This window comes from Topomyia yanbarensis, chromosome 3, assembly GCF_030247195.1.
Source record: "Topomyia yanbarensis strain Yona2022 chromosome 3, ASM3024719v1, whole genome shotgun sequence".
NCBI classification, from domain to species: Eukaryota; Metazoa; Arthropoda; class Insecta; order Diptera; family Culicidae; genus Topomyia; species Topomyia yanbarensis.
The window spans coordinates 388,411,267-388,431,130 of record NC_080672.1 but is presented as its reverse complement, the minus strand read 5'-3'; the positions used below and the strand labels follow the sequence as shown (position 1 = coordinate 388,431,130).

The following is a 19,864-nucleotide window of genomic DNA, read 5'->3' as shown; positions in this document are numbered from 1 at the left end:
GCAGCACTGCAGAGAGCGTCCTGGGATACGTACAGAGGAGTCGTCGGAACGATTGCTTCGATGGCGAGTGCCAAGAGATATTGGACGAGAAGAATGCAGCACGCGCGGCGATGTTGCTTCAAGCCACTCGTCAGAACGTGGAGTCATATCGACGGAAGCGAAAAGAGCAGACTTTTTCAGGACAAAAAGCGTCGCCTGGAAGAGTCTGAGAGAGAAGAGATGAAGCTGCTGTATCGCTCTCAGGAAACGCGAGCGTTCTTCAAGAAGCTGAATGACTCTCGCAACGGTTTTGTGCCGCGGGCCGAAAGGTGTAGAGACAAGGAAGGTGGCATCTTGACGGATGAACGTGAGGTGGTCGAAAGGTGGACGCAGTATTACAATGAACATCTGAATGGTGCGCAGGCGGAAAATCGGGCGTTCAAGGAGGAGATTATGTCAGTGTCGCAGCCGACGGGGATGTACCGGCGCCGACTATGAATGAGGTTAACGAGGCTATTCAACAGCTCAAGAACAACAAGACAGCTGGTAAGGATGGTCTAGGAGCAGAACTCTTCGAAGGGGGTCCGGAGAAACTGACGGAATGCATGCACCGAATTATCGAAAGAATCTGGTACAGGGAACCGGAGGAGTGGAAGAAAGGGGCCGATATACAAGAAAGGCGACAAATTGGACTGTGAACTCTACAGAGCGATCACAGTGACAAATGCTGCTTACAAAGTGCTATCCCAGATTATGTTCCGGCGCCTATCACCGCTGGTAAATAGATTTGTCGGGAGTTATCAGGCCGGTTCCATCAACGGCAGATCAACAAACGACCAAATCTTTACTATACGGTAAATTCTCCAAAAATGCCCTGAATACCAGGTCCCGACACATCACCTGTTCATCGACTTTAAAACCGTATATGACACGGTGGACCGTGTGGAGCTATGGAAAATGATGGACGAGAACGGCTTCCCTGGGAAGCTGACAAAACTGATTAAGACTACGATGGATGGTGTAAGGTGTTGTGTCATTTCGGGCGGCCTCTCGGGTCCGTTTGAAACACGCAGGGGACTAAGACAAGGCGATGGGCTGTCCTGCCTGCTGTTCAATATGGAGCTGAAAGGTGTAATGCGAAAAGCGGGGTTCAACATGCGGGGCACGATTTTCACGAGGTCCGGACAGTTCGTGTGCTTCGCTGACGACGTGGACATAATCGGTAGAAACAAGGAGACGGTAGCAGATCTGTATAACCGACTGAAGCGCGAAGAAGCACGAGTAGGACTGAAGATAAATGTGTCTAAGACGAAGTACATGCTGGCTGGCGGAACCGATTGCGATAGGGAACGCTTGGGCAGTAGTATTACGATCGACGGCGACGAGTTCGAGGTGGTTGACGAGTTCATCTATCTAGGCTCATTGGTAACTGCGGACAATAACACCAGCCGGGAGATCAGAAGGCGTATTATCTCTGGAAGTCGTGCTTACTGTGGGCTCCACAAAACTTTGAGATCCAGAAAGCTTCACCGCCGCACGAAATGTGCCATGTACAACACACTGATTAGACCGGTGGTTCTCTACGGGCACGAAACGTGGACAATGCTCGAGGAGGATCTGCAAGCACTCGAAGTCTTCGAAAGAAGGGTACTGAGAACGATCTTCGGTGGTGTGTAGGAGGATGGCAGGTGGAAGAGAAGGATGAACCACGAACTTGCGCGACCCTACGGTGAGCCAAGTATCCGGAAAGTAGCTCAAGCTGGAAGGGTACGGCGGGCGGGGCATGTTGTGAGGATGCCGGACAACAACCCCACCAAGTTAGTTTTCAGCTCCAACCCGGCAGGTACAAGACGGAGAGGAGCGCAGCGTTTCCGGTGGATGGACCAATTGGAGCAAAACCTTGCAAGTATCGGGCACCTGAGAGGTTGGAGACAAGCAGCAACTGACCGAGTGACGTGGCGGAATGTTGTGGAACAGATTAAATCATGATAATAGCTTTAATGACAAAAATTGGACAAAGCGAAAGTTAAAAAGGGTATCGCTTTTGCCCCTTTGGGATGTTGGTCTGACCCGACGTGTTTTTAAAATGTCATTTTTTGGCAACCTATAATTTTCAAAAAAACCATTTTTTTGAAACGCTGAAAAAAATATATCTTGTTAAGAACCAGCTAAACAAGGATTATGAACAGAATACACAATTTTAGGAGCTTTGAGGAAATTTAGAAAAATGATTGCTCTTAAGGTGTCCGACTTGCTCCCGGGTCCCCTAATATTTGTACGCTGGGCAGGGTAATAGTTCACGTGGACTCTTCCCACAATAGGCACGTTACCTAATACAAGATTCTCTGCATATTTACCACACCGCGGTGCACCGGGCCTTTGTCATTCGAAACCTTCGCTAACTGGTCCACGTGCTTCAGTAGATCTACACCAAACAGGCTCGAATAGGTGACGACGCCGTCGATCTCAGCTTTGTAGGCGGGATGTAAATTCGCTAGTTTTTTAAATTTGTAGAATACAATTTTGATCTGAAAGTAGTTCAGATATGGTCTGACTGAGTTCAGTATGTACGACTTTCAACAGGTGGCGGAGTCTATGTGACGAATCTTGTACGACATTCATTTTACCATCAGCTAGGTCTCTTTCAGAAGAGTTCATTTATGGAGCCAGGGGATACTAAAGCACGTATCTTTTCTCAATGCATGACCGGATGGCAATCCATTGCCTTCAACCACCTACCGTCAACTGATTTCACGAATCTACAGCTCAAGATTGGCGGCTGGAGTTTACATAAAATGAACGACAGTCGAAGCATCTTTGGAAAATTGGGTCTTTCGGTGTATGTTACAAGTTTCCAATCATCGGAAGTTATTAATTAACGGTGGATGATGTAATAAATATTCAAATTAATTCTACGAATTTGCTATGATAGATCTGGGTGGCTGTTTTCAATTATTCTTCTGCGCAGTTAACTGATCTGCATGTACTGCCTCCCGGACAAATACTTCACCTTCAAATTCCAAGTGTCAACTGATTTTACAAAGTCGATAAAATGCTCCATTTCTTTAGTGGTCTGTTGATGGTCCATATTGATGGCTTTGTTAGAAATTGGGTAGAAAATTTCGGTTTACCACGTCGTTTTCTAAATATTGTCTAGGAATTAGTTTCCACATTTTATTTATAAATGCTATACATGCCTAGAAATTGAATAAAAATTGGCTAAAAATTCTCCAACTGATGTGGTAATTTTGCTCAATTGGTGTACTTCGCCCCTTATTCCTATTGCGTGAGAAAATAATAAGTTTGAAGGTCTGCAAGGGGTGCACTTCTCAGTGGCGTTTAACCAAAACTGCTTTGTCAAATCAACAAAAAAAAAATTCAGGTGATTATCTATAAACTAGGAAGCATCAAGCAGCATTGTAACCACATTTGTATTGGTCGTCCTTATTCATGAATGAACTTATTGCTATTGAATTCCTTCATCAGAAGCATTGTAATTAAGGGGGGTTCAATAAAAAATGAGAATGATTTCAATACCTTTCTGTAATTAAAGTAAAGAGCGTAATTTTTTTTCTCTCCAAGAGAATTGCTCTCTGGACTCCCTAGAAATGGGTGGCAATGGTTTCTTTTCGCTCGGGTGCTATCAGTTCAATCGAAGATGGCGTCAAAACAGCAAGCACTCCGCGAGCATGTTGTACGGTTTTGCGAAACGCATGTTCATCGGAGCGAAAACGTGCGCGTGAGTACAGTTTACCGGGTCCTTACATACCTGAACATGGAGGAGGAAGGCCGGTAGCGACCGTCCGGCGGTGTTAATGACGAAGAAGAAGAAAAAAGTGTTGAAAAATCTGTTCGACAACAGGGACGGTACGAGTTTGCGTGACGCTATCCGAAAATATCACTGCTCCCATACCTTGAATCACCGAACCCTCAAGCTGGAGGACATCATCTGTCGGAAGAAGACTCGGTCCCCCGAGAACGAGGACGAGCTGATAGCGATCGTGAAATCACAGTGCCGGTGGATTACGAAGAACTACCGCAGGACGTCGTTCGTTATTTTCCGCTTTCGAAGACCCACATTCCAGGAAATGACAGCTAGTATTCCTGCGACAAGTCCGCTACACCCTCCGAAGTAAAATATAAGTTTAAGCATATCACAGATAACAGACGTTTGAGCTCGATTTGAATCGTGTGTAAATAGCCGGTACTGAAATTCCGAATAAATCAGACGTCTGAAACACGTTTCGCAAACACTTGTAGATGGCGCAGTGATCGATACAATGCAATTAGAATGCAGCTGTCAAACATGTGCAGCAAACAGTTGCGCAGATGACAACAGTGAAACACATATTTCCAACGTTTATCAATTTGAAATTTTGTACAGGTTTGTGAAGAAATTTAGTACTGGCCTGAACGTCTGTTATCTGTGAGCATATATTTGAAAAAAAAAAAAATTATGCTGCACATCGCCACATCGGACAGAGGGGTTTCAAAGCCGTGGTTTAGGCCATGAATCAACAAGTGTACCAGGAGGAATGTCTTGAGACAATTCTTCTGTCGTTCTTAAAGGAGCATCATGCGGATGAGTAGTACATCTTCTGGCCGGACAAGGCGTTTTCCGATTATGTCAGGAAAACGCTGGAGTATTTTGTAGTATTCTCATTTTTGATGAACACCCCTTATACATCACTTACCGGTTGGATTGTCTTACAGACACTTCATTTCACATATTCGTTGACAAATGCCGCAACTGTCAACTATTTCATTTGACAGCATTAAAATCTTGATCTGCTTTGTAAACATAATAAGAAAAGTTATTAAATAAGTGCGCCATTTCCATGGACCCATGGAGCTGAAAAGGAGCCGAGTTAAACACCGAAGAGGCGCAAAACTGAGACACCGCCAAAAGCACTAGAAGATCGCGCTACGGCCCTATATTAATTACACTAAAATCGTCTATTTTTGCTATCTCGTGTTCCACTCATCAGTAACTGACACCAACTTGCTGCCAGTTTGACGATGTATCCAAACTAGCACCAAATTGGCGCCACTTACTGACTGAAACCAAGTGATGTCTCGTTTAGCCAAACACAGAAGCTCTGGGTCGCTGACGAATATAGGGATACGAAAAGTCGAAAGACTGAAATTCAACTTTTCAAAGTAAGATTTTGTGCTCTTATATGCAAATTTGTTAATCCATTTTTCTTCCTTTAGGATAAAATAAAGGTGTTTAGCTATCATCTCAAAAGATAGTTTGCCGTTCCCCCGCGTTTCGTTCGTCTGTTGAAAATTTATTTTGGAGTAAAACCTATAATTTACTCGAATCTATAAATTTAGACGGAACAATTCATTTCAAGGCAAATCGTATATAATCATATAGAACGGAATAGAAAACCTCAAGTATTTTATGCCCACAATCTGGATTTGAATTCAACATGGATAAACCGAATTTTACAAGTGTTCTACCTCATAATTCAACAATTTTTATGGACGCATTAAAATGTGAAATTTTGAATTAGAATAGTTTATAGCGCTTACGAAGTGAACACGCATGATTCTGCCTAAGTAGTTCGGTATCAGTAATATATTTTCTAGAAATAATTAATTCAAATTTATCTGGATAGGAATTCAATCTCACTCCACTATCAATTTCTTTGATCACCAGTACCTCAAATTTGAAGAGCTTCGCATTTGATATTTCATATTTACGTTTTATCATGGCCGTACTTATTTTAACAAAAACCACCCCTGCTGTCATAATAGATAACATCTTTCAAACGCGTTTCAAACCCCGTCTTCACAATCCACTAAACTGATGAACTAAAGCTTCAAACCACTGCGAGAACCCAGCTCAACTGCCTGCCGCAGTATATTAGCTCATCTGCCTATAACTCAAAATTCTAACTAGCATAATAAATTATTTCACATGATTACCTGCCTCGGCACTCCCCCCCCCCCACACCACTAGCACAGTCGTCGGTATGTGTTGCCGCTGGAAGCACGCGGATGCGGCAGCGACACGGCGGCAAAACTACAGTTTGGTAATAACTTAATCCGCTTTATGTGTACCTGTACATCGCAACCATCATCTGCCTCGGAATGGAGGCGGCGAGTTCGGCGGAAAGGTTATATGTTCCTGTATGTTGTCAAAAGTGGAGCTCTCAAAAAGTTGTAAAAGTTAGCTGTAATCCTGCTCCAAACTCAAGCTGTAACCGACGAACAACAGCCGCCCGAATGTGGTTTTTGTGGGGCTGGAAAAGTGAAAACGTACGAGTTGAGTTTGGTGGTTAATATTTTAAGACGATCAACGGGGTCGGGATTTGACATTAGCTACCTCATTTTTGCGGTCGGCGGGCTGATTCAGGTGCTCGGAAATCACATCCTGTATAGTAAGCAAATTCCAGTGGTAAATATAAAGTTTTACGAAAGGATTGAAGTCGTCAACTGGTAATACTTACAATCTACACAACAGATTCTTCTTAACTGTGTAAAATTTTGAAATAATTGGAGTTATTCAACTAGAAAACGAAAATTTCAAGCATGATGCTAATTTTTCATTCTTTAGCGATGTACAAATATGAGTTTGTTTCAGTGTATATCGATTTGAAAGATTATACCGAATTTAATAAGTTCTGTTCTAGCCTAAACGTTTTTCATGTAAACCGCGATTCAACCATCCTCTGGAAAAAAAAGAAAAAGAATAACATGGAACAACAGCACGCTGAGCGGAAAACTCTTTCTCGTTAAAAATTACTTTACTTCTCGAAAAAAAAACAATTGACTACAAACAAACCAAAAAAAAAACCCTCACTCAAACAGCTATTGTAGCTTGCAAAAAGAATCAGGAACCGGAAGAAAAACTCCAATCATCATGACAGAACCAATCAAACTCATTCCCCAGCACATCATCGATGCTCGCTCGGTTATTTTTCTTTGACCTCGGCGCTTTGCAGCCGTGAGCATCGATTTCGATTTTCAATTTTCCATCTAGCGACTGACTATCGCATGTACCTATGTAGGTGAGTAGCGTGACTTGCTTATTTTGGGAACCATTTGTTTTTCGTTCTGTCACACAAACTACTACTTTCTTTGTTACCGAGCGAGACCGCCCTACATGCGAGCGACATACAATTGATTCGCGTAGAAGTAAAAAGGGCTTAACCGGCGGACCGACGGTCTACAGGTATGCTGATATCGGTTAACCCGTCTTGATTTAGTCTATTAAGTTCAATACTGAACGTTATTTTGGATTGTCTTTGGTTTTTCTTCGTCATTCAAGCATCCTGAAGTGCGGGTTACACCTTTCGAGCTGGTTGTACATCTCCACTTTACCAAGGCACTGGTATTGAACTTTTTTTTTTATCTCAGATTGCTTCCAGGAAATTGTTATATGAACTACATCTGTTTTTGTTGATATTCTTACGAAAAGAGGAGGTTTTTCGATACCTGCAGATGCCAGCGGCTACTTGTTCGACACTCGGTTCCATGGAGCTGGCAATGATTCGGAAGAAGGCTCTTAACGGGAGCGTAATTGTTTGTTGATTGCTTCAATCAGCTGTACTACTTTTTGGTGCGGCAATCGGAGAGAAACAATTGCCATAAGCGGGTTATTTACGAAATTGTGAGCATTCGAAAAAAAAAGTTTGCCACGAAATTGTTTTTGATTGCATCGAAAAAATATTCCAATATTCAATATTCCAATATTCCGGGGCGTTTCCCCCCGGGCCCGGAGTTTTGAAGGGGGCCCGGATTATTAAAGGAAACTAAAATTTTGGTCAATACTTTCAAAAAAAAAAAATCAATATCTTGTGTATGATTTTAAAAACTACTGCATATTTGATATCAAATATATGTATTTGCACCCAATTAGAAGATCAGACCAGGGCGGCTATAGCGTAGTTGGTACATCGACTGCCATGTACGCACCTCATCTGAGTTCGATTCCTAACCTCGCACATAGGAATGGAGAATTTTTAAAGAAAATTTTCTAACTTAAATGAAGAAGTGAATGGCCCTAAGATTAAAATTTCTATAATCGAAAAAAAAATTAGATTAGACTCACTAGGGGTAAAAAATTAATGATTTGATTAGAAGTCATATGAGGTTGTCTTCAAATTTCGTCAATATGAAATCGATTTTTTGATTTATTGTCATGTCTTCGCAACTGCTGGGTAATTATCAAAAGTAATTAGAAAGGAAAAGAAAACTTCTCAACCTTCTATATAGGGTTGCCACACCGGTTTTTGAGGCAAATTCCGGGTCTTTGTTCATGTAATTCGGATTTCGCCCGGATGAATCCAGTGGATTATTTTGGATTTCTCAGCATCATTTTATAAATCGTCTAGCACACAGTCGTCATAAATATCATTCTCAGGTTGCAGACCCCCAACGATAAGTGGGCCCCCTCTCGGTGTTGGCCAATATATTTAAAAAGTGCTCGCCACCATTTGGGTTCAGATTCACCTTGCCCCACAGGACCTTCACTTCAATGGATCAACAAAGATTCTTGAAAGACACTGAAGTGTCGCGTTTGTTTACTGTAAAGCAGAGCACAGTTCGCTTGAGTTATACTTCACAGCGAGAGTGGCTGATGCTTGTTGATTGTTTGCAGATATTCAAGGATGTGAAGTACTGCCCCACTAAATCAACAAAACTCTTCACAAATGCGAAAAAATGCACCTAAAAGCTCTACCATAACTTTACACTCTGCAGTGAGTGTAAAAAATGTATGATACACTGAAACCTCCATTTACGAACTCTTTTTTTATGTAATATTCAATTTACGTTTTTACGAACTAAATTCGAAATAACGAACTCTTTTTTTACGAACTACATTCGGAATAAAGAACACTTTTTGGAAAGTTTGAGTTCGTACATTACAGAATGAAGTTATATACTTATGTATTCTTAGTTAACTGTTACTAATATAAGTTGAGTATTTTCAGAATGGGATTGACGAGTGCATGACGGAAATCGATGTCTTGAGCCATTTTGGATTCCAAGATGGCGACTTCCGGTTTAGATAAATTTTCTATAACCTCAACAATATGGGTATTTTCGGGATAGGGTAGACGAATGAATGACGGAAATAGAACCCATATTGTTTGTTATCAAGAATATTGCTCAACCGGCAATCGTCATATTGAACCTGGAAAAGGTTCCATTTGTCCATTTTCAGCATCTACTTGTCAAGCCCGTACCAAAAATACCCATATTGTTAGGGTTATCGAGAATATTGCTCAACCGGAAGTCGCCATTTTGGATTTTAAAACTTTTCCAATTGTCCATTTTTAGCATCTACTTGTCAAGCCCGTTCCAAAAATACCCATATTGTTAGGGTTATCCAGAATATTGCTCAACCAACGAATATTAATAAGTATGTGAAGCCAACTTTTTTTACTAACTAAATCCCAAATAACGAACACTTTTTTTACGAACTAATTCTGTTTACGGACCCCCGGTTTGGTTCGTAAATGGAGGTTTCAGTGTATATTTTGCGCTACGAACTACATAAGAAATAAAGCAGAGCCTGTTTGGCTTTTATGAATGTTTTCGAAACCAGCATAGCGTAAAATCCAACCACAACCCTTATTTGTAATTTGATCCATGTTTCGCTATTTCCCCATTTGTACATGGATGTTTAAAAAATTTGTTAAAATTTCGTTGATCAATTTTTTTCAGCACTTTAAAAGGCACTGTTTTTGGGCGACTTAGTGGAATGTTATATTAAACACTTTTCTTTTTTGATGTCTTTCGCATATTGATACAAACATTGATGAAGGCATATTGATACAAACACTGATGAAGGCTGCAAGTCGTGGTATATCTGCAATTTCAACATTCTGCTTTTTTATCTATTTCCATTGTTACCATATTTTTATTTTATCCTGCTTTTCACGCTGTTCATTTTTGCATTTTTACCCATACCACTTACCTTAATTTATAGTCATTGCCGAGTTTTTCCATTTTATTTGCAATTTTTCCATTCTATTTTATTTTTTCTGTTGTTTCATATTTTAATACCCTGCTTTTTCATTTGTTTCTTTTGTCATTCCATCAAACTTTTAAAATTAGTCTATTAGTTCCATTCATTCTTATCATTCCCCTTTTCTATTTTCTTTTTTCTCTTTTTTCTTTTATATTTTTGCATTTTTCCTTTTCTCATTCCAAAATATCTCATTGTCCCTTTATCAACATTTCTCGTATTTTGGTACATGTTTTCTAGTTTTTAGCTTTCCGTTTTCTGTAATTTTATTTTTTCTCATTGCTAATTTATTATAATATTTTTTATTTTTTACGCATGTTCCTTAATCTTTCATTTTGTTCATTTTCGTTACTCTTCATTTTTCCATATAACCTATTTTGAAAGTGTTTTTTTCTGTTGGCCATTGTCCAATAGGTTTGTTTTCTTATATTTTTTATTTTTCTAGAAAACCTTGGATTTTTTGCCATTATGTGCATTTTTTCTTCGCTTTACATTTAGGCTGTTTGAATTTCTGTCAAGTTTCATTTTTAATGTTGTTTTCCATTCTTTAAATAATCTAATCTATTTTTTTCAATTTCTTCTTGTTATTTTGTGTGTTTCTATGGTATACCATTTTAGTTTTATACTATCTTTTGTTTTCCATTTTGTCCTTTTTTGCTCAATTCATTTTTTTAATTTCTTCATGTTTATTTTATTTTTGACTTTTATATCTATTCCTCTACTTTTATGCATTCTTAACGCTTTATTCATTTTTTCTAGTGCTTTAAATATTTCTTGTTTTTAATGTTGAATATATTTTATAGACTTGTGCGCCGCCGCGCCACGCCGCCGCCGCCGGTAATTTTTAACGTACGCCGACGCCGAATGGTAGATCGGCGGCGCGCCGCCGATGCATTTTTCCCGCGCCGACAATTCGCGAGCTCTAAAATTATTGGCTCATAATTTTATCGACAAATCTAGGAACATTGTCTATGGACCGAATATACGACGTTAACTGATTCATGATTTATCACATCTTGATCAGTATTTGATATTAGTGGTCGTCAATTGGATTACAAAATTAAAATAATCTTGATATTTTCTCGAAAACCATTACACGACACTCGTTATATAATTCAAAGATCCATTTTTGCTTCGTCAACTGGTTATGATTGTGAGCATATAAGTTTCAATTCACCATTCGTGTGCGTGAAATGGTCCACAAATTAAAAAAAAACTTCCACTTTCAAGATATATGTGCCTGAAATTTACGATTATGTGCCTGATCCAAATCTTTGCACCTAATCAATTACACTGGAACGCAGTGTATTATTCAATGATTTTTTAACCGATTCTTAATTCCTAATATGCTACACACGATTCACCAGTCGAGCTCGTGAAACTGTTCATGATGTAATTCATGAAGTAATTTATTTTCCACATAATCTTATTATACTTACGTAAAAAATTACAAGGAACTCAGGCTATTATTCATGGATTATTCGCTCTGCTTTTTGGTTTTGAAATTTCTATGTGAGCTATTGTGTACAACTGCTAGCAGCCAGTCTCATAGGCACGAGCATTAGATACAAAGACATTACTAGGACCTGTAACCCTGTTATTCCTTTGTTAAAATTCAGAGAAATGTTCGGAATTAAATGAAACTGCGCTGAGCAAAATACTTTACCTAACCACAATTCATGTCCGTGAAATAATTTAGAAAACTAGAAGACACGTGACTCTGTGTAAAAAATCCAACGGTAAGCTCAAGACTAAAATATCACTATAACACGACGAGAATTTACGAAAATCCTTGCACGTCGTTCAATTCTTGACTGTTTTAATCAATAAAGTTAATACAAATCAATGTTTCATCGAGTTATGAATTAGAATCATAAAAATATCAAACATATTCAGACACAACCACCTACTAAAAATTTGAGTATAATGTCATCTTTTTTTTGCGTGAACTAGTTTTGTGAAAACACAAAAAATATTTTCAATACGTGGTTTATTTATAATTGATTGAATCGTTACCTATTTTAAAAAAAATTTCTCGAAGAATAGTTGAGCAAAGTGATCTTGACTTTTCGCGACGCTGGTGCACAAATGTGGCGATGCAGAGGGTAAGATTTCTAGTCTCATAAATTATGCATCGTATGATCTAGCCCCACTCAAGAAAGATTTTCAGTGTCAGTTGCACCAGCCCGGTATCACAGACAAATAAGACGTAACACGAGATGAATTTTCATCACTCGTAGAAAAAACGGTAGATTTCAACTACAAATCGGTGGCGTTAGTGAAGAGATTTTGACACAGAGCTAAATGCGTTACTTAGTTTCCGCACCCACCCGAAAACGTTACGGTCTTTTTAATCTAATGCAAACCAAAACAAACAATATGGGCCGGAAATGTGAAATTCATTCTTGTCGAAGTGCCCAAGGTGGGAGTTGTTCACAACCATTTCTTAAGTTACAACACGATGCCAATCGGTGACTAAGCACATAACAGGATGTTAGTAATTTAATTGATTCGGTGTATCGAATGTATGCAATGGATTAGAATTTGTTGGTCCCCGGAACTGCTGGAGAAATTGGCGGGGTGCAGGTGCTACGAAAACTAGAGATATGCTCAGGCCATTTTCAATCAGACTTGTTTAGTGATCAGTTTCAACCTAACAGGAGCTAACACGTCAAGTCGTGGAATGATTATGATTGATAGTAACTGTATATTTAGGTTTCGTCAGGGTGTAGATCTGTATGATTGCAGCACATCGAGCATACTTTGCACTCAAGATAGAAGCAGATCGTACGTTGTAAGAAAATGTAGTACCAGGGAATCGTATTCCTTATCATTGTTGCGATTTTGTACTTACAAGAAGTAAAAGTAAACACCAGCCTGGAAAATGAAGTAATGTGTCTACCTTGAAAGGTGTCCTTACACGATCATTAAAAGTGACATTTCTGCGCAGTAATGCCAATAATAACGCCTCGTGTTAGGGTACCTGATATCTGCGGGATTCTAAAAGAGCGATGGTAAACAACCCAGGGACAACTTGACAGATAGTGCTTGTTTCATATATGCACCACCGACTTGATGGTGGCGCTAGTATGCCTTCTCTGTATGAGTACCACGAACAACGAAACGAAAAAGTTTCAAGAGAAAAGCGTGTTTCGTTACGTTATGAACGCCGTCAATGCGGCTAGAACAACATTTAGAAAAAGCTTATTCCAAAATGTGAATAAAGAAAACTATTATTAGAGAATAAATTTATCCCTAACTGAAAACCGTCAGCAAAGTTACATAAATCTTATTAATATTTAGCTGGAAGTCTGTTTTTAACAACCGGCTCTCTTCCTTCCTAAACATGTTTTGGTTTTCTTGTTGTGTGAAGTTTGAAAACGTTAAATCATTGGTGCTTTTTATCTCGAGAATTGTAAATGAAAAACATTTTGGCCAATGAAAGTACATCACCACCAAGCTTAACAATTCGTTTTGAATAGAATTTGTGTTTTTATCAAAATTCTAGCAAAAAAATGGTAAAAATGCTTAAATTGATTATTTTCCACAGATATGGAAAACAATAAATGGGATGCGCCTTTTTCAAATTTTGCCCCATTCGAGCCGCCATGACATCACCAAATCACCCCCAAAATTTGCTTATGAATTCAATATATGGGAGCTGTCAATTGTCCCCGGGCTTACGGTAAAGATGACTAAATAGAAACAAAAAAAAATGAAACGACAACAACAATTAATTTCCTCAAATAAAACAAAAATTGTTTTACCGTTGCTTAATTTCCCAAATATAGAACAATAAATAATTATTATGGGTCATTGAAATACAGTCGTTACTCTGCCCTCTTCAAATTTGTCCATTGCAATCATTATTTCATGCGAAGTCGTAGTATGCGACATCGACAATTTTTCTATTTCGTTCTTCAAATTTTACAACTGTAAAAATAGTTCCACCTTTCATTTATTATCTTGCATTTGGCAAGCAAGGTGGGCACTATTGGAGTTTCAGTTGAAAAAAAATTTGATATGGTTGCGAGAATTACATTTTGTGCAATGTGTTCAACAGATGTCGCTAGTACATCGTGGGCGATGATTTTTTTAGATTTTCTTTAAGCTGTAACGTTTGTTTGTATGTGCTGTGAAGTCTGTTACAATAGAAACCGAAAATTTGGGAAAGGAATTGTACAGTCAAGATTTTTTTTAGTTACATTGGCGTCAATATTCGTCACTGCCGCCGGTAGTGTCCAACGGCGTGACGCCGCCAACGCCGCCGCCGCCGGCCAAAAATGTCGCTTACGCCGCCGCCGATTAAAAATGCATCGGCGCACACCTCTAATATTTTATTATTTTCGAGCTTTTCAGTTTTATGCATTTTTATTTTATATCAATGTTCGTATTTTTTTTAGTTGTTTTTTTTCATTTTCATTGATTCTCAAAATTTTTCAATATCTGCCGATTTTTTTATAATTTTCACCATTTGTTCAACAATGTTCGACTTCTTTAATCTTTGCAATTTGATTGTCTAGTTTCTTGTTTTCTTTTATCGATTCTTACAGGTTTTGTTTTGGTTTTTGTTGTCGATTATACATTTTTTGAAAATTGACTTTAATTTGTTGATTTTGCGATTTTTAGTTTTTCTGTACACACTTTCAATATAAAGTTTTCCCTTTATTTTGTTTTTTTGTACAATTGAACAAAGGGAATTTTTGAATTTTTTTGCTATTATGTACTACAAATTTAATCTTTCCATTTCTTTACTTTTACTAATACTTTTTTGCTTATTTCGATTGTAGAGGTTTTAACCTTAAGGTCATTCGCCTCTTCGGGTTAGGCAATATCAACTCCAGCTCCGCTTTGTTTGCAACCAAAGATGGTCAACAGAGCAGCGGCGAGAACCTGAGATGGGGCTGGTAGTATCAATAGAAGAAACCTGCTTGCAGGAATTCAAATGGAGCAGGTCAGAGTAAACGTATGCACTCCGAGAAGATTCGCTCGGCTTTCACTTAGACATCATCCCTCTTGATGTGCTGCAAGCAGGTCTCTCGCATATCGCATTCTAATGGCAGCTTCAGTTCAAGCTCAATCAGTACCAGCTCCACTTCAGATTCTTGCCATCACTGCTGCCTAACTCAATGTTCACCTGCTGTTTACTGGGCTGCCTTGCAGGGTTAAATTAGTTTACCTTGCTGTTATGTAAAAAAATCTGCACCAATCTGTACTTTTTACAAAAATCTGTAATCTGTACCGTGCAGAATCTGTACCAAAAATGCTTTAAAAATCTGTATCTTTCCAGATAAATTTGTACTTGTGGCATCACTGGTTCCACTTCCCTGAACAGTGGGTCTAATACGAGTTTCATTAAAGTAGATCGAAATTGTGTTATCCCGTAGCATGGGCACTTTTGTTTCCTTTCGCAGACTCATGCCACTGCGCAGCCATGGGCAACGATACAATACTGTTTGTGCACTGGATATAGAACAAAGTGTTGGCTTGCTTAACTGGTGCCTAAAACGTACCGATTTTTTTGCTTCTGCTTTGGGCAAGGTCAGAAGATAAACTGAACAATACCGTTAACAACGAGGTAGGAAACTAGGAAGATGGTTTCATGTCCATAATATGCACACCTAAGAAACAAAGCAAAGAAAACAACAATTTCTCTGAAAGCAGCAGTGATGACAGAATTGACAAAAGCGATAACCAAGGAAGCGAACCGAATGACTTTCAGACACATTCCACGCACTTGTATCGCTTACCTCATGAAAATAAATCTGCTAATATAAGTAAAAGTTGTTCTGAAATATGTTGGTAAAGGTTTAAGGCTCCCAAATCATAGATATATAGAAATTTTTTAAAAGAATTTTATGAAGCTCGTCAATAAAAACCAGTACTACATTTAAGACTCGTTTTTAATAATTGAATAGATTTTCCCGTACCACACCGGTATGTTCGCAATAAAATTAATTTGGAGTAATCTTAAATGCCATTTTATTGTATACATATTTTACAAAGATTTCATCTTTGGACGCCGATTTTTTGAGTGAATGGATTGCCGGATAAAAGGGGGGCAAAATTTGACCATTTTTGCGTTGTCCCCTAACGCAAAAATCATGTTTTTTTTCAATTTTTCACGAAAACAATGCACGATATCTATGAAATATTTTCAGAAGCTATTAGTACTCATCAATACCTTTCCTATACCTTACCAATGCTATTTGTATATAACAAACTTTGAAATCGTTCTTTCACAGGGGTGCACAGAAGTGTTGTCCCCTAACGCTTTCCGTTACAGTACGGTAAATCCTTCTGCAGAGATATTTTGGGAGCCTACAGAACAGGATATAGATATAAAAGGTATAAGCTACCTATTTCAGAAATAGCGCAGCCATGCAGTGGTATGAGTGGCATAAGGGGTGGAAAGAGAGGGGGGGGGGGGGGGTTATGCCATTAAGAAAAAGGCCTACCTTATAATATCACAAAATAATCGAGATTTTATTACATCTATCAATGGATAAACTATTTAAGAGTAAATCAACAATTTTAGAACAGGGTTCAAAGATATGGAATGGAACACAATATGCCAAACAAGTATGAGAGCGCATGGAAGAATTTGGTCGTAGGGAATAACATTCACTTGTCCTCCTTAAATATTCTTTCAAATTGACGGGATAACGCTGTTCAACACACGATCGGGGAGCAGAACGAAAAAAAAAGGCGAAAGTTTTGGGTCCCAGGAAACCCCTGGTGAAGAATTTTTTGAAAAAATTGGAACCGGGCTTCACAGTTTAAAACCAAAGTTTGTGTGAGGAACTAGGGGTGTTTAAGAGGCAAGATTTCAATGAAAATGGTCATCTTAAATTTTCGCATAAAGTCTTACATAAAATGTTTATTACATCGAAAAAGTAATCTATGCATGTTTTTAGCTCAATCGGACATCATTAAGGCGGTGCGACGTTTGAATATTGTTTTCATAATATAAGAAAAAATCCAAAGGGAAGTACATGAAATGTTGAAAATCGATTTTTTTTTGTCGAAATATGTCTAAAAATAGCATGAAACATCAGCATCTAGTCTCAAAACAAACGAAAACCGCTGAAAACAAATTATAGAATTTTTTACGATCCAAAAAAAAATTACCATCGAACTGGGCTTGGTAGCAGCACAAATAAAAAGATGGCAGGGATTTGGGGTTCCAACTAAATCACCGTGAAGGAATTTTTGAAATAAACGGAACGGGGCAGTTTAAAAACAAAGTTTTGTGGAATTTTTGAAAATTTGCATCTTTTAAGTGAAAATAGACATTTTCCAACGTATTGGGCTTGGGAGCAGAACAAATAAAAATATGGCGGAGATTTACGGTTCCAACTAAATCACCGTGGAGAAATTTTTGAAAAAAAATTGGAACGGGACTTCACAGTTTATAATTATCGACCACTTGGAACAAACCATGGTTTGTCTTTTCGGAATTGATTTTCTTCTACATGAACCAAACATCGTAGTTTAACACAGCTTTTTAATGTTTTTATAGCACGTTAAAGTCAAAATTTTATCGAGGATACGCATTTCTCAGAATTCGCAAATAAAAGATACAATTTCACGAAATTCTCCAGTTTTCTATCATTTAGTTAATTCAGTGACATAAGACCGCAATTGTGTGCAGATTTTTAACAATTTTTTCATCTAAATTTTCAAAAAGCTGCGTCTTTCCCTTCTTTTCCAAAAATCGCGTAAAACGGATGTATTTTGATTAATTTTCGCAATCATAACTATTAAGCGCCTTCTTGCAGATCTATCAGTAGAAACGGTTGAACAAACGCCAGAGGTGGAACTGGAAGGGCTACATTCTATTTCGAAATCTTTACTTCAACCGTATTACTGTTTTTTCGCGACATTATTTACAATATGTAAATATCATAACTGCTTGACTGAGTATAATCGTTTGACGGTCTTACCTTTGCTGAGTTGCTTCAGTGTCACATTTGTTTATTTTTAACGCAATAAGAAAATAAATATTGAACCACCCTAATGATGTTTTTTGATCTGCCCTAATCAACAGTCAATTTTATTTTCAAGATGTCAAAATGTCAAAAAACAAAGTCAGCGCTTTAAAATTGCTTGAAAAAACTTATTTGGTCAACAAAATAAAAATTTGTTGAGTCACCCTAATAAACAGTTAATTTTATTTAATATATTTTCCGATGTCAATCATGTATTCAAATTACCAAAACTACTTGAAACCACCTTTTCTGAACCATTAGAAAGTGGCGATTGTGATCTACTATCTCTTCTATACCGGGCCACACTGTGGTATGCGGTGTGGCCTGTTCTCAATCCATATTAATTTGATTTCTAAATCATTTGTCAAATACACATGAAAGTGAAACTAGAAATACATCTAGTTTGGCATTTCAAATCTTTGTTTTGAGTTATTCACATGTCTAGAGGTAATATAGTTCGCTTTGTTTGAGCTTCAACAAACACTTCGGTCGCGTTAGAGGACAACACTTCATATGCGACCGTTTGTGTTCATTTTGGTGCGTTTGCAACGGTCGTGAAAAAAATTTCATGAAAGCACGAAAATCTAAGTATACAGTATTGTTCTGTGACTATCGATGATCAAATTCCTAGAACAAATGGATGCTCTAAAGTTTGAGATAGAGCAGGTTTTTTGATAAATACAAGTGTAGGTTGGAAAATCAATATTTTGCTCTGTTGTCCCCTAACGCGACATTTTCACCTCTCAGAATGAAATGACAACCTGAAAAATATCGAACCCATAACATTAACGTTATGTTAGGAATTCAATTAAGTGTTTTGAACGTACATCGTAGAATTTTTCAAACGACAAGCTGTTAACAGTTGCATAATGCGTGCAAACGTTGTCCCCTAACGCTGGAATGTGTCTTCAGATGTTTCAAACGATGCTGCAAATACTTCAGAGCGGCGTAAAAGAATCTCCACGAGCACTGGTAAATTGCGTATGAAGAATTCAATGGAAATACCTCATGTAACTGTTTTTTATTATTTATTTGTTGCAAATATTTAAAAGACGCACGGCATTGTTAAACTTTCGCATTGAGCCGTTTCAAATAAATGAAGACAAGACAAGACAAGACAATTTCTCTTTACGGTCCACATATGCAAATTGTCTGCCAAACCGAGAATTTTTTCAGCAAATTTGACAACTTTTTCCGCTTAAACATATTTGTTCCGGTTACTACGGAGCTATGACTTCGATTTTTTTCCGATCCAGAGGTGGCATAGTGCATCTCAAAACGAAAGGTGTATTGCATACAAGCTTGTATGAAAAAGTCGATTCGAATTGGTTGCATAATGTTGACGCTGGTCTGCTAGCCATTTAGACTTGTCAGATTTGGTTCAAATTTAACGGCATATACTCTGGTTGAACCAGGAATCTATTTAATGCTACGTTCACACTACAGATTTAAAACATGTTATAATAATTAGCAACAAGAAAAATGTCATCAAGACAGCGTTAAAACATGTTTTAACTCCTAGTGTGAACGTAGTATGAGGGTGGGATGTCAGTTATTGTTACTCTATTGGGCACATTGTTTACAAAGTTCCGAATTCATCTCGTCAGTATTTGGCACCGAATTGGCATCTGTTAGACACTAAATCCAAACAGTCCCACAACTTGTTTGGACGTCTAAAGTAATTCGTTAACGAAATGGATTCTAAACTCCAAATACAACTTTTCTAGTTAAGTCGTTGTGGTCTTATACCTACACAAATTCGTTCAATGATTTTTTTTCTTTTCAGGAGTAAATTTTGCATAGTGATAAGCGAGCAAAAAAGCTCATTTTCACTATCTCTTTAGCATACCAGGGGTTCTGTGGTTGCCTCTCGAGACATGACTAGGGATCAGATATCTTTAGCGCTCAC

At 38.2% G+C, this 19,864-nt stretch overlaps 1 protein-coding gene across 4 annotated transcripts in view; it reads left to right on the top strand.

Moving 5' to 3' along the window:
* Window positions 1-19,864, top strand: part of LOC131689480 (zwei Ig domain protein zig-8) — a 748,220-nt gene that overhangs the window by 328,969 nt on the left and 399,387 nt on the right. The gene's annotated exons all lie outside the window — the stretch shown is intronic.